The sequence below is a fragment of the Tachypleus tridentatus genome, chromosome 13, assembly GCF_004210375.1.
Source record: "Tachypleus tridentatus isolate NWPU-2018 chromosome 13, ASM421037v1, whole genome shotgun sequence".
In the NCBI taxonomy this organism is placed as follows: Eukaryota; Metazoa; Arthropoda; class Merostomata; order Xiphosura; family Limulidae; genus Tachypleus; species Tachypleus tridentatus.
Genome location: NC_134837.1, coordinates 22,247,665 through 22,259,794, shown reverse-complemented (window position 1 = coordinate 22,259,794; position 12,130 = coordinate 22,247,665).

The following is a 12,130-nucleotide window of genomic DNA, read 5'->3' as shown; positions in this document are numbered from 1 at the left end:
ACCCCATATACACAGCAATACAAGTGCAACAGTAGTGTTTAAGGTTCACTATTTAAAAACAAAACAAAACTGCCATAGCTAAACACTAAAATAAATGTTTAAATTATTGTGGCTGTATTGGTGGTAGTGTATAGAAGTTATTGTGACATAAATTAAGAATTGTATAGATGTACTAATACTAACTGAGCTGGATTTATACATGATAGGCATATATTTGTGTGTGTAAATGTTTTATTGTAAGTTTGTACCTTCACTTTGTTAACTGTGAGGTGAGGTAAGGCTGCCAGATAAAATATTGGACAGTAATAAAAAACACATGGGTATCTGAATTGTGTCAGGTTGCTTTGTATTGGATAATGACAAGTTTTTTATCAACATTAAAATTCTGCTTGTAATTATTAGTACATTCAACTGATCACATATCTACTTCATCAGTGTGCAAGTACAGAATGTGTTCAGCATTGTTAAAATTCTGGTGCAAGTGGGTGTATATGAATGGTACTTTAAATGCAAAATTCTCTGATAATAATCCTGAAAAGACTGACAAGCAAATGTTTATTTAAAGAACTTAATATATATACAATGTGTATGTGTGTTGACAACTTTTTTGATAAAAACTTGTTTGTATATGTTTCTATTATTAATTAACAAACTGCTGGAATAAATGTCACCAAACCTTCAGAGGGAATCCTCACACACACCATGAAGTGATAAAGAAGTCAGTTATTTTCATCTGATCCCTATGTTTGCTCTGTGTACTGAACAAATTGATCAGCTAGTAAAACAGTACATATAGACAATTAGTGTACTTCAAAGTACAATTTAAAAAATTCAAAAGAAAATCTTAACTGGTTATTGTACCTACAATCTACGATGTGCTGTTTTAGTGCAATGTTTATTTCCACCAATATAAACATCAATGAGAGTAGATGGATCTAAAAGGTTAGGGAAGTACAATGATACAAGGTTACCAATGAGTATGCTGCTAGTAAATTTTTGTGTTTGGATTCTGTGTATGTGTTAACTAGGAAACTTGAGCCATATTTAATCATTCAAAAAGCCAGATTATAAACAGGCAATACAATGCTACTCCCTGTTCTAATGCTCAGAACATTGTCAATTAAATATCTAGTGTCAGTATTTAACAAATTTTACATGTTATCAACCACCTATGTATGTACTATATGCATTAGTAAATACATACAGATACACCAGCATTTCATATCAGGAAAAAAATGTTTTATTCCCATTGTTCAATATATTTCTGTTAGGACATTACCTTCAATAGGTTGAAAATTTTAGCAGTGTCATGATATTTTCACATTTACCACAACGAACAATTATTATATTTGTAATGTTTGGGCTCCAGAACAGTCAATGACACATATCACGATTGGTCAAGAGAAATTTATAGACCAATGGTTGTCAACACTTTACACATAACAAAATGTGCCTTATTTCAAAGAAAATGATTCACTTATGTAAGAGTACATGTGACATTTTGTAAAAAATTTGTATGTGACGAAGAAAAATTGATATAATGTTTGATTCATGTAAAGGAATTACTGTTGAGCATGTGAATTTTTCAAATAAAATTATCACAGGCCATCCTTCCATTATCTTTGTTTAACCTTAAGTGGAATTGACCATCAAATTATAACATCCCCACAGTTGAAAGGATGCACGTTTAGTGTGATGAGGATTCAAATCCTGAGTCGAGTGCCCTTACCACCTGGCCACATCGAGCCTGAACTTCATTGAAATAAACAGATAAAGATATTTGTCATGAGAGGAATTTTTTTGCATGAATAGTTGCTTTATATATTAAAGTGTAACAATCATAAAGAGCTGCAACTTCCTGTAGTGTTTCAATTTTCTTTTCATCAAAATAAGTTTTAAGTTTATCACTTACACATTTAAAATCCTTAATTAGACATAACTGTCTTAGTTTGTGGAAACTCTTGCCAATATGCATAGAATTGCACCATCAATCAAAATCTCTTTTTTTTGTTGGCAAATTCCATATAAATTTAACTATCTTGCTTTCGATAACCTCGAAAATTTTGATGAGCCTCCAGTATTAACTCATATGCTTTGAGTATAGTTGCTTTAACCTTCTCATAATACATATAATTTTTTAAAGAGAGGGAGCAATATAAGCTTCTTGTGCTATACCAGTTAAAACTGCAATAATGACCATTTTTTGATGGTCCATTCCATGGTTTGGGCAACTTTCTCAACTTCATTTTTAGTAAATGGTGGTCTTTGACATACAAAAAAATTATTCTTTGTAGTGAAGTATTTCTAATAAAATAAAGATTGTTCATAAATAATTTTGTATTTTTTTTAATAGCTTGTGTAAAAATTTTCATGTTAAAATTAAAATACTTTTCCTTATCTCAAAATCCCTTTCTGTCATCTATACGACCTCCTAAATACAGTAAGTGTTTTTTCAGTAAAACTTAAATAGCTTATGTTATTTTTTCTAACCTAACTCGAAACTAGAATGGTAAATTTGACCGACCTTGTAACCACCAAGAAAAACTAAATTACCCTTTTTTTATTTCTATAAAAAATTCACATTGTAATATAAAACATTTGTCTATCCTAATTGTCTCTAAAATTGTAACAGTATACACCTATTTATAGTTATATTTTATTCATTTACTGCCCTTTGAAACATGACTGACTACTGTTCTAATGCTTATAAGTTAGCCTTCCAGTAGCACAGTGGTGTCTACGGACTTACAACACTTGAAATTGGGTTTTGATACTCATGGTAGGAAGAGTACAAATAGCTCATTGTGTTTCATTACAAATAAACTTATAAGTTGTAAATCACTCAGAGAACATGCATCTCATGTTACGCTATCAAATTACATTACCCATGAGCTACTATATCTACTACAGGCAGTTTGTGTGCATGCCTCATGAAATATTATTATTTATTTTAGTTAATTTGATCTTAACTAATTTAAAATATTTTTAGCATCTTCGTCTTCTGGATATTATACCAAGAAAAGTCAAATTCCATACTGAGACTGATGATTTCGCTTAACAAGTATGCCTACTCAAGTAATGCCACAAATGGATGTTAAAAATAAAGCACAATATTGGTATCTGCTGACTATTGACTATTTCAAGTTGGAAATATTTTGCAATTGAATTTTACCTTTTCACTGATTATCTTTTTTTTGGTTATCCAAAAGCTAACATTCACTTAATTGTGAAGTCTGTTTAAGCAACCTAATACTAATTGTTAAAAAAAATGTATTTGTGAATTGCAAAGCTTGGATAAAAATTTATTCGAAATAATTTAACTCGTTTAATTTTTCCCCATTAATGCATTCAATTCAATTCATGTGACTACACATACTGGCAAAATTATAAACAACCGGTAGGCAAAAAACAGTTTATAAGGAAGAATTTTACTAAAGGTGGAATGTACATGTTTTAACAAAAAGTTGCCTGTCTTCTTTAGCTATGGTTAATATCGTCACCTTGATAGTAATTTTGCTTTGAATGTTCAGTAATGTTTGTTTCTCTTCATCCCACAAGTGGAAATAATTTGTTTACTGAGGGGACCAAGGGGGTTTGCTCGACTAATGTGATACTTTTATTAATTGATATTATTTAGTGAAAAGAATTAGACATCAGATTGGATAGGATTGTTGTTGACAAACTAGAATTTGCTGTTGTTTTCAATGAAGCACAAACCTACACAATGGGCTATCTGTGCTGGCAAACTAGAAGTGTGGTGATAAGAGATAGAAGAATATTAGGTCAAAGAGAAGAATAGCCAGTATTAGGTGATAAATTAAGTTCCTAACCATTAAGAATGCAGTTAGGCTTGTAGAGAAAAAAATTCCTCCGAGAGTGGAGCACTGTTCAAGCAGTAATAAGCAAGAAAAGGTTTATATATATATATCGTTACAAGGACAAAAGGCACATGGATTAAATGTGAAAAAAATAGCAAAAGCAGGTAACAAAAGATAGATAAATATCAAGTTTGTTCAAGCAAATGAAGGGTGAATAGACCTTACCAACTAAGACAATTATCACAGCTTAATGAAAGATTGTTTCCTTTGAGGATGTCTAGAGTTTCTAAGCAGTATCTTCTGGTTTGCTTTGGTGAAAAGAAGAATTTCATTCTACAGTAGTTTGTGACTTGTTTCATATTGTAATGTGGTTAGATCATGGGTCGGCAACTTGCAGCACTCAGGTTTTACTGTTAAGAACATTTGAGAATCTTAAGGCACAATGGGCGTTAAAAAGTTAACCACAACATGGTACTTTTTTTTTAGGTTAGATGGTGAAAACATACTGTGGCTCTTGAAATATTTTTATCTTAAACAAAAAATAGCTCTTTTTCAAATGGTTGCTGGCTCCTGGTTTAGATTATTGTAGGACCAGTAACTGACTGTACGAGATGTGGTCTTGATGCCTGATCCAAGAATGTGGCACAGTGTCCTCAAGTGCTCACATATTGCTGATTGTGTCCCTTGCTTTGATCTTATAGGTCTGCAGCAATAAAAAAACTTCATTCTCAATGTCGTGAACTGTTGGGTCGATATTCTACTGCACTCCTAGTGCTGGGAATACATGTGTGAGTCCTTGGTTTCTGATTATCTAGGGAAGTCAGTCTTACAGGTAAGGGGAACCTGCTCACGTGTCTCTACTTCTGTCCAGTGCTGGATTAATTTAAAGGAATGTTACACGAGTGAGCCAAAACCTTAACTTGGAGTTTGGCATCCTAGCATGACCAACAGTCTGGCTCGATGCACTGATGTATCTGAGTGTGAATTACAGTCATCATTTAAGTTATGAAAACCAACAGTTACAGTAATAGCTAAAGTTAAAAATATGTTGATATGGGGTAAGTGTTAAGCTTTATTACGTATGTTGTAAGATTTAAAATAATTAGCTCCCATAGCATAGAACAATGGAGAACAATGGAGATGTGTTATAACACTAGTATTCAACATGCTTAGAGTCAGTATCTGTGAGAAGTTGACAATAGTATTAGGTTAGTTTCAAATTTTAGGGGTAGAATATGGTAAATCATGTTGCCCACAGAAACTTGATAACATCATAAAGCAGATATTTCAAATTCACCTCAATGCATACAACCTTTATGTTTTTTGTATCTTATGATATTTGAGCTATGTATTTCTTTCCACATTTACGAGATATTATACAGCTCAAATATTAAGTTCCTTTGAAATAAGATACAAAGAACATTAAAGTAAAAAAAGTAGAGGTAAAATTCAGATATCTGATTTAACATTTTATCAATATGAAATAGGTTACAAAATTCTTCTTGTACACCAACCCAAAACTAATAAAAAGAAAGAGATTATTTAGATACTATAGAAACAATCAAAACAAACAACCTCCTACTAAACCGTGGATAATGGTCCTAGCAACATCAGCCATATTTTCCACTTGACATTCATTATATCCTGCTATCTGCTGGCATAATTTCCATCATGTTTAATCCTTCTGTCTTTACAATATATAAACAGTGTTGCTTAGAACTATCTACAGTTATCTCATGGCACTCCTGTTTCTCTTTACATTTATTTCTTGTGACATTATTTATAAATCTGTTGCCCCAAAGGACCATAAGCCAAACATTAGTTGTTATGACCTTTCTTACGAACCTTTTTAGTAATTAATTTAAGATTTTAGGCTGTGGTTAGGACACGCGACTCGCAATCTGAGGGTCATGGGCTCGAATCCCCGTCACACCAAACATGCTAATCCTTTCAGCCTTGGGGGTATTATAATGGTATGATCAGTCCCACTATTCACTGGTAAAAGAGTAGCCCAAGACTTGGCAGTGGGTGATGATGACTAGCTGCCTTTCCTCTGGTCTTATAATGTTAAATTAGGGACGAAGTTCTTATATTACACCATTGGAGCTTGAAGAGTAGTTTCCAACCTTTATTTTAATGCTTACCTTAATTACAGCTTTCATTGAAAGGAACTAAAAGGAATGGTGTATTTTCTGAATATTCCATTGAGCCATAAGAAATAAAGTATAGAATTCAACTTGTTAAAATTTTTGAAAAGAATTTTAATCACAAACTTCTCAGAACTTCACTACAAAGAGAGAATAAGAACAAAAATTGTGATTGCCAATTTCACCAAACATAAACACTTAGGAATGAAGGCCAGCCAACCCAAGCTGCCCAAAATCTGATGAACAGAAAGATGTTGTGGATGATTTTCTGTAATGATATGAAAGATCTATCCAAAGTCAGGACTGGGACAAAAGCAGTCTTCCTCAACCCATTTCTCACAAGAAAAGGTCTACAACTAACACAGGTATGACATCAGAAGATAAGTGAAGAAACATAAGTGAAGAACTGACTTGCAAGAAGGAAGAGAAAAAAATATTCTGAGTCAGTATATAGACAAATTAGAAAATACAGACCCAAAACAAGATCAAGATGAAGATAAGAAATTCTGTTGAGGTAAAACTCTACTGATGGCCCTACATGAGAAGAGACTGACAGAGAAACTGTAAATATTGGTGTAGACTATATGAAGAGACTTAGTATGTGAACTAAAAACAATTTTTGTATAATAATATTGTAAACTTTTATCTTGAAGAGGTGTTTATTGTTGGACATAAAAGCTAGTGTAGGCATTATTAATTATGTTGTTAGATAATGTTTCATGATTACTTCTTTCATAAGAAAGTTAAAAGTCAATTATTTTAAAGGCATTAGTTATGACAAGTTTATGTTACTTGATAAGAGTCATACATAGTTTTTAGCAATCTGTGGGTATCAAAGGTGAAGAAAATTCTAGAGGTCTCAGTTGTAAGCATGTAACTAGTGGTGACTAAACAAGGGGAGCAGATGAAAAGTAAAGTCAAGTGAAAGAGACGTTAGAAAAACATAAAGTTAGCCATCATAGGAGTGAATAGCCTTAATTGTTAATATTTTAAAGTGAGATTAATAATTTGATAGGAATAAGGAGATAACTGATTTGTCAGAAGGTGTTTAAACTAATTGTGTGCATTCTATCAAGAAGAAATGAATTATTGGAAGTTCAGAATACAACTGTGGTAAGCCACAAGGCAGTACAAGAATTATACAATGATACCATTGTGAATAAAGTAGAGAAAATTAGTTCTGTTTTTCAACTGGGTTCTAAAACAGTTGAATTAGCCTAAGTGGATTTTTGACAGCAAGCAAAAGAGAACAAGTTTATAGTATTTAAAACATAAACACAATATCCACAGTGTAAATAATGTTTGTACATGGAAAAGGGGACAAAAAGTGCCCCTCCTAAATGTTGTTAATTTGCTATATCTTTTATAAGATAACAGAAAAATATGTAAAACTATATATTTTTAGAATGCACTCAACGACATCTGTTCAAGTATGATCTCAAATCCTAATTTTAACACTGGCTTTTGTAAATACTTAAACTTTTCATTGTTTTAGTTACATTTTGTAATAAAAAGTGTTGTGCACCTGCTGTTGTTTCTTAGATCTTTTTTATTTTAGCCTACAAAATGATCAAACAAGTTTCTCTAGAATAATCAAATGTAAAATGAAACTCAAAACAGTTTCACAATTTAATATCTAGTAGTCATTCTCTTGGATTTCAGCACTGCTTCACATCAATGTGACATGCTTTCAATGAGATATCAAGTCTGATACAAATTTTCAAAATTCCTATATGGTAGACAGTGAAAAGAAAGTAGGCATATGAAACATTTCATGTTTTATTTGGTACTAAAGAAACAGTACAATATTATTTATTTATATCATAAAATTACCATTCATTCTTGAAATCATCCAACTAAAATTATTTAATTTCCCAGTGCCTTGAATATATTTTTGCCACTTATGACATATTGAACGATTTAGAATGATAAGAAATTACAAAACAGATACAAAACAACTGTGGTAAATTGAGATATCTTAATACATATACAGTTTATTTTATGAAAGAGTTTAGATAAAACTACTTAATTTCATGGTAGGTCATGAGTTGGAAAACTAATATTGACATGTACAATGTAGTATATTTTACTAAACAACATATGTAATTATATTCAAATATTATTATGTGACTTCTCAGGATAGGTGGTATTTATGTTATTTCTACTAAACAGTCAGGGGTATGCTATTTATTTCCCTCCACAGAAGAATAATTAAATATGAACATCAGATATATAATATCACCTTCTACTTTCTTTACCAGTTGCATGGCAGACTGCTTAACAACTATATTCAATAAAATTGTTTTTTATCAGAAACATATATTTTCTAAACATTTAAATTTAACCAAGTATAAGAAATTATCAACAGTATGTTTCTAAAATACACATAATTTGCCAATCACAGCTTTGCTGACTGATGTTACATTGGTGATTAAACCACAAATATTTATGATAATGTTTCATGTGTGTAAAGAACAACACAATGTCTAGGCTCTGAATTAACATTATTTTGATAATGACAGACAGCTTTTTAAAAGCAAGATTTAAGTAACTCACACTTTTAACTCATATATATTAATTTGATATTACTCAATTCTTTTAATTTCAGATATAACTATCTGAATAATTCTCTACTAAAACTACAAATTACCATTGTCTTTCTTCAGGACCAGTTATATGTGGAATTATCTTTGCCATCTCTTTGTGTGTTTTTAAGCACAAATATACACAATGTTATACCTGTACTGTGCATTAATGAGTACTGAAGCACAAATGTTAACATTACAAGTCCTTAAGTATACTGATGAGCCACCAAGGGGTCTATGTATAGCAACAAGTGTTGTGAGTTTCTATTCATCCCTGGGTAATTACATAGTTAAGTTTATACTTACTTTGTTGTCATAAGTTTTTACTTCATGTTAGCAATAACTGTAGTCATTATTCTGTTGTCATAAGTTCTGACTTCATGTTAGTAATAACTGTAGTCATTATTCTGTTGTCATAAGTTCTGACTTCATGTTAGTAATAACTGCAGTCATTATTCACTAATTAAAAGAGAAGACATCTTCATTTTTCACACAAGTGCATTTAAAGCAGGGTAGAGGTATAACCAACATCCATTATATTTCAAGTAAATAAAATTTGAATTTACTATTCACATAATAATAAAGTAAATTTATACAACAGGTAATAAATAAAACACAACACGAACTTAAATCAAAAGTAAAAAGAGAATCAAGTAACACAATATAGGTAATAAAGCAAAGCACTTTTATCACTTATTTCCCATTCCTTCAGTTTTCCTCTAAGCTCTCCCATATTTCTCCCCTCCACATCTGATATTATTTTTATTTCTTGTGTACTTCCCAACTATCCTTACTTATTCCTTTGTTTTTCTGCCCCCTCCCAGTTGTCAGTTTCCAATCCAACTTGAACTACTTCATTCAACCAATACTTGTATAATTACCACACCTGAATCTTGCAGTAATTATCTACTCCTCTCACTTCAATTTTCTCTGTAAGTAATTCAGTAGTCTTCCCTTTCTTTCTGTCTGTTTGTACCATCTGTTATATCATTACTTCATTACCACTAAATGTCCTATTCACAATTTTCCTTTTCCAGTTTCTCACTCTAATAATTTTTTATTGGAACATCATAACCTCTGAGTTGTTATATTTATTTTTAGTTTTGTTTTGAATATCGTGCAAAACTACTCGAGGGCTATCTGTACTAGCCATCCCTAATTTAGCATTGTAAGACTAGAGGGAAGGCAGCTAGTCATCACCACCAACCACCAACTCTTGGGCTTCTCCTTTACCAATGTATAGTGGGATTTATAGGCACATTATAACATCCCCATGGCTGAAAGGGTGAGCATGTTTGGTGTGATAGAGATTTGAACCCTGAACCCTTGGATAACGAGTCGAGTGCCTTAACCACCTGGCCACGCCGAGCCTAATATTTTATCTTCTCCACTGTCATATCTCACTTCCTATCTATCTCATTTAACCCATAATAATCTTTAATCAATCTTTCTTATTGTTTATTTTTCCTTCACCTTTATATGTTCTTTTTAATCATTCCTAACTCCTTTTATCACAAAATAACTGTGTCATTTTCCCCACTCTCAATAACCATTTTCTATAGCTTATCTGTAAATTCTCTAATGTCTCCAATTAAAACAATTCCCATTTTTCAGATACAGAAGATTACTATCTATTATTTGAAAGAGTTTCAACTTTATTTTGATATCTGTCAAAAATCTTTCTCCTAATCCCCTCCAAACCAATTTTGTCATTATGTTAGAACACACACATAACTTGTTATTACTTAAAATATAACATCCCAACTATTTAAACCTGCTTCACTCTTTCTATTTACTCATTCCTCTGCCATCACCTCATATTTTAAAGTTTTCTTTTCTTTTTTAAAAATTTATTTACTTATATTGAAGTATAACTTATAGCCTTCTAAGATTATTTTTGTAAATACACTGCTTTAACTGTTAACAAAATTATATTATCTGTATACAGCAACAGAAATACTGTTCTTGTACTTCCATCATCCTACTTCATTCTTTCTCATCTACCATGTATAGAACATATAACAAACAACTAACCTGATATTCTTGTCTCATTTGTATAAAATCCTCAAATTTTATTTTCTTGTACCCTTACTGTTAAATATCTCTCTTCATTTTAAAAATAACATTATGTAACAAAATTTTAAATCTTTCTTGTTCCTGGGCAGAAAGTGTTATTTCCCAATTGCTTGTGCCTAAAGTAAATGGAAAAGACCTATTTTTCTCTTCAAACTTTGCTTTTGTGACCTGGGTTATGAAATTTGCAAATTCACCCATTTTCCAGAACATTCCAGGTAGATTCAGTGCTGAGTAGCTAGCTGGCAGAGAATTTTCTTAAACTTACAAGAAATTTCAAGAACTTTCCAGAATATTGTAAAACTTAGGAAAATTTTCACGAACCATTTAGAATTTTCTAGAACTTTCCATAGTTATAGGGGTTCACCATTCACCACTTCAGTTTAGTTCTAACTGCCTAAGTGAATACATAGACCAATCTGATTTTATCAGATATGGCATCAAGAAGCTGCAAGCATTCTCCAGACACATTCTGCTATGTATGTGGCCAATTTATCCCTGTTATCTTTGCCTTTGGGACAGCGGGGACACTGCAGCACACTACAACAGGAAACACTGGCCACAAGAGACCGAGTTCTCTGTGGGGAGGCACAGTGTCAAGTGTGAACCACTAGTGGACCTCCAGAAGGTGTTGTTCCCACCACTGCACATAACATTAGGTCTTATGAAGCAATTTGTTATAGCTCTTAATAAGGAATCTGCAGCCTTCAAGTACCTTCGAGACTTCTTCCCTAAGCTGTCTGGGACAAAGGTCAAACTTGGTGTCTTCGTTGGACCACAAATAATGAAGATCCTGGAGTGTACAGAATTCCCCAAGAAACTCAGTAGGAAGGGAAAAAAAAGCTTGTGGCAGCTTTGTTTCAGCGGTTTGGGGCTTCCTATGTAGTCAGTCACAAGGCTGAAAATTATATGGAACTGGTTGAGGCTATGGTGAAGACCTATGGCAAAATTGGCTGTATTATGTCCCTGAAAGTCCATAACGTTGATACTTATCTTGATAAATTCAAGAACATGGGAGCATACTCATAGGAGCAAGGCAAGTGCTTCCACCAAGATATACTGGACTTTGAACACCGCTACCAAGGAGCGTATAATGAAAACATGATGGGAGACTATATTTTGAGGCTGATACATGAAAGTGATTTACATTACAGTCACAAATTTCAAAAAACTACTCACTTCTAAACATTTTTGTTTATTTTTGTATAACTCTAGCATAAATACATGTAAATCTTGATTCATGTTCTTTTATTCGGACCTTATGTAAATGAAAATATGCAAATTTGCCCATTTTTACGTAGAAAAAAGGTTAATTTCTTAATTTCATTATCCAGGTCACAAAAGCAAAGTTTGAAGGAAATAATGGCCATTTTCTGTACTTTTACATCATAAACAATTAATAAATAACACATATAATTCAGGAATAAAATTTGTGTTACATAGTGTTATTGCTGATTTATTGTATTAATTTCAATGCAGATTTCAAATTTACATAAAATTCAAACAA